Source organism: Carassius carassius, chromosome 22, assembly GCF_963082965.1.
Source record: "Carassius carassius chromosome 22, fCarCar2.1, whole genome shotgun sequence".
Taxonomy (NCBI): Eukaryota; Metazoa; Chordata; class Actinopteri; order Cypriniformes; family Cyprinidae; genus Carassius; species Carassius carassius.
Genome location: NC_081776.1, coordinates 12,451,125 through 12,455,907, shown reverse-complemented (window position 1 = coordinate 12,455,907; position 4,783 = coordinate 12,451,125).

The window sequence follows — 4,783 nt, the reverse complement described above, 5'->3', positions numbered from 1 at the left end:
GGTTTCTCTTTATTCTTCTCATGGCAGCGACAGAAGATAATTGAGGTTATTTGGTGGAGGCTGATGTAGCTTGTTGGGTCATGCATAGCTGCTTTTGACATCTGAACTGTTGCTTGGTGACAGCTCTTATCTCCCTAGACCTGTCAAGGTGGGGTTTTTCACCAGCACTTCACCACATCCAAAAAAGACCCTCATCTTACTGCGCACAGCCTCCATTCACGTTCTTCCTTCATGACTAAGAACAATATGCAAGTCAAATATCTCTAACTGTTCTAAAATGGTTTCTGGACATGAAATGCACTGAAATGGAATTGTTTCCTGCCGGATCATGAGAGCATTATGAACCATCATGCTTTTGTATGATAATCACATCTGGGAGCACAGATTCGTAATGTAATTTGATGTAATGTTTAAAGCTGATCGGACCCCAATCTATTCAAACACCATCTGTTCACAAGATGCCCCTCTCCTTTCATGCTCTGGGGTTTGCGGTCAATTGCACTTGTCATTTAACTTGATTGCCGGATGGGATGTTGCAGTATGAATATACGACGGTTAAAAAAAAACAAATTACTGGGGGACTGACAGCTGGGTTACAGGTCACCCAATGACGGCATGGAGAGCATGCTGAAATGTAAAGCAGGAGAACTACATGGACTTACCCACAGCCTTTCAGCCAAATGGATAAGACTACTGATAATCTATGATCAACTTCCAGATGGTGGAATCTAGAGGTTTTCAAGCAGCCTTTTGAAGAAAAGAATCCCATAAGCATCTGGAACTACACGGGGGGTAAGTAAATGATTAAATGATTCCTTTAAAGCACCAGCAATGCCTGCACTTGCTGTTCAACAGTATCTCTGTAAACTAGAATTTGTGTTTGAGCCCTGAACTTAGGGTTTATTGTTGAGTGTCTGGGGCAAGTGTGAAAGTTTTGGGACTTTTTGTGCCACTGCTGTGTTTGCACTGACAAGTGTGCATTAACTGATCCATCTTTATGCATCGCAAACTTAAGCATTTGGTTTTCTGTCAGATTCCACATTTGTTGCTGTGTTTCTAGCATGTGAAATCGAAATTGCAAAAAATGTCTTGTGATAGTTTGAATGATTCTGCATGAATGTTGAAACTTACAAACAATAGTGTTTTGCATTATACAGTATACCACTGATTTCCAAAGCGTGTTTCTAGAGTTGCATTATAGCTGTATCATTTCCAGCTTGTTTCAGATATGCAGTCCACTACTGCTTTTGAAATGTCTGCTCGGTTTTAACATCTGGGATGTTTATCATTTTCCATGGAGGAAGAACAACAGCTTTCAAGGTTGACTAAATTAGATTACCTCTAATCCAAAATACAACCAGTCCTGTCCCACATATTAGGATAATTCCATCTTAATAATATGGAGAAATGATTTAATAATAGAAAAAAGGATAACACCAAATTGGCCATCAATTTCCTTTTTCACTGCATTTGAGATGAACTAGCATCAAAGTGAAATTGCTCTTTTTCTTCAATCTCTCTTTCTTTTTGTCTGGAGGTCATTAGAACAAGCAATTTATGTATAGCAGATAAACTACTGTATGGAAAACATTGGCGCCAATCAAAAGCTTTCCTCCTTTCTATTGGTTAATGGCTAGCGCTGGTTGTCATTTCCTTTTGATCTCTTTGCAAATGAGAGTAAATGGAAGCTTGGGGAGGGATTTTTTTGGGGGGGTGTGTGTCTATCTATCTATTATAGGCATCTTCTAGCTAGTTGATTTTCTGTAATCAAGAGCTAGTAGAGCAAAGGTCATGACCATGGAGATTTTAATCCGTGTTCCTCAAAGGGCCTGTAAGTGATTTCTGAAAGGCTAACAGATATGAATGTATATAATTGAATGGATATTTCTAGTACTGTGGGCATTAGCAGCCGAAATGCTCTAAACATTTGACCTTGACCTCTCTTCTATTAGGACTTTTAAAAAAGTGTTCATAGTTCCTTCTCCTGATACATAAATAAAATAAGTCCGGTAGAAATGGAAAGTCCTGTAGTCCTTTTTGTAGAATGTCCTGTCTTGTGGAAATGCGTCACATTATGGAAGTAAAATAGTGAATTACACTTCATCTAGAGAAAGGTCACATGTTTTCTCAACATGAGACATTAGTAAAAGTAAAATGTAGAAAATAAAGAAATATATTTTCCATTGCAAAAAAAAAAAATGGTGGAGAGCTAGAATGCATTTGAATGTTACTATATTCAAATTCTGTGAAAATTGTATTTCTGCACAGCCATGGGATTTGAAGTGTGAGAGAATACAACATTGTCTAGATTCTTTGACATAAAGAAGCTGAGAAGGAACTCCTTTCTCCTTTTGTAAATTTTATATATATATATATATATATATATGTATATGTGTGTATATATATGTGTGTGTGTGTGTATATATATATATATATATATATATATATATATATATATATATATATATATATATATATATATATATATAATTGTACCTCAAAGCTGATAAATGGTCGTCCCCAAACACATACCTACATACATCACCATCAGGGGGGCAGGGTTTCATATTTTTTTGAAGCATCCCTGGGCGCCGCCATTGGTTAGCGGTCCCCCACCTGCTGTTAGCATTCCATTGACTCCCATTCATTTTGGCGTCACTTTGACAGCGCATAACTTTACATCTGAGGCGTTTAAAGACTCCATTTGTCCATTCATTATTTCTAAAGAAACACAAAAATGTCTATGAGGCAATCGGGGGGACGTGGAGGCATAACGTCAAGGGAGAAGCCCATAGAGAGTCCATAAAAGCTACGGGACAAATTTGTTCAACAACGTCTGCAAGATTCGGTAGGTGATTCAGATTTCTCTTGCCACCGCGATTAGAAGACTTACAATTTTCAGACGGGTTGCTCATGTGACCTCTACGTCATCAAGCTCAGTTTGAGTCTGCGCAGTACGCTCGGCCCCCAGGAAGTGCATGCTTCTAATTGACTTCACTTGTCTCCGTTGAATCCAATGGGGTCACTGTGTCCATTTCTTTTAATGTCTATGACCACCATCAGCAACATCTAAAACAAACACTTGACACATGTTTCCTGTTGGGCAACATGCATGTGCCCACCATGTGCTCCGTGTGTGTGTGTGGCAATTAACGGGTGGAAATGTCCTATGTGACATATGTTGTGTCATTGCCTGAGGAAACTCAGCACAAGCTTCTAAGAGAGAGACAGTGAGAATACAATACTGTACTCATATGGTTATGCAGTGATTGGCTATGGTAACCAGATGTCCCGATAAAATCAGTCCGTTTTATGAGCCGTGTCTAGATGATAATCAAACTTAACTTCAGTTGGAAATGTAAAGTGTCCAACTTTCAGATGTATTCAAAGATCATGGACCAGTTGCATAAACCGCTTAAAAGGTTATTAATCTGATTTGTTTTCTTCAAGACTGGTCCTAACATTTTTAAGTCCATTACAAAAAGGTAGATTGGCTCAGTTTGAATAAGTAAGACTGATTACTACTTGTTTAACTGCTAGTTGGTCAAACTAGTTCTTATGACACTATAAAAATAACTTATAAAAAAAAAAGTTAGTTCTGTCCTTGATTCTGATTGGTCAACGGCTGTGTTTTAGTCACGATAAAGCATGGCTATGACCACTTCATCCAACAGTTCTGTGTATCAATGCGCAACACCCTTAGGAACCTAAACGATGAATATACAGTATGGTGTCAAAGCTGTTCCATGTACCATGCATTTCAGCAAAAATAACTCTTTATTATTATTATATGTAATGAATTAGGACTGCCCCCTGCTGCCATATGTTGTGTCCCCTTTAATTTTGAGGCCATTTTATAAAAATGTTTTCCTGGAATTAGCTTAATCTGACATCCTGCCTTTTGGATTTGTCTTCAACTAGAAAAAAGCATTAATACATCAATCGTTAAAAGTTTTTCAGTTTTAGTCTAAAAACAGAGACCGTCTGATAAAATAAAGATCAATCACATGTTGTTCAGTCTGATTTATCCCCAAAAATATAATGGCATTTTTGACAAAAGTTTGTATAGGAGTGTTGGAAAATGTGTTTCAAAGACTTGATGGCACTAACATGCATTGTAAACATGACTGTTGCCAAGCACACAAAGTGTGGGTGTATTGTCTGAGGCTGACACTAGGTTAAGTTTATTCAGCTGTTCTAATTGGCTGTAAATTTGGTATGTCATCATTTAGATAAGTATGTGTCTATGGTGAGAAGTCTGATTTCTCTCTGCCGGCTGACAGTGTGTTATACAGGGACCGCGCTAATGGCGGCTAACCAATCTAATTACTCAAACAGCGACGAGAATACACATTACCTTTTCACTAAATAAAGTCTTTGATGCTTTTTAGTGTACAATGGCAATAAAATTAGAAATTAAACATGAGGGAACAATTAATTTCCATCTCTGGGAACTATAGTAGAGGTAAGTTCAGTGTGCCATCCCTAAGCACACATACTGAGCCCCAAAGCAGTTAAGTGTGGTTTTGTATTATACGGTCGTTCACTTGAGGAACGGACACTAAGTGGCTTGGACTTCATTTTTCAAAGGCCCTCTGTGTCTCTGCACTAATGACCTTTCCATTTATATAAGTAAACCTTTCCTTGCCCTGCCTCTTGTCTCTTTGCAAAATGACCCTGCCACTGTGCACACTTAGCATCAGAACTTATTAGCCTGGTTAGGGAGGAGGGTTTGGTGTGTGGTGCCATTGCAGTGGTCTACCCAGGCCCCTCATTCACCGCA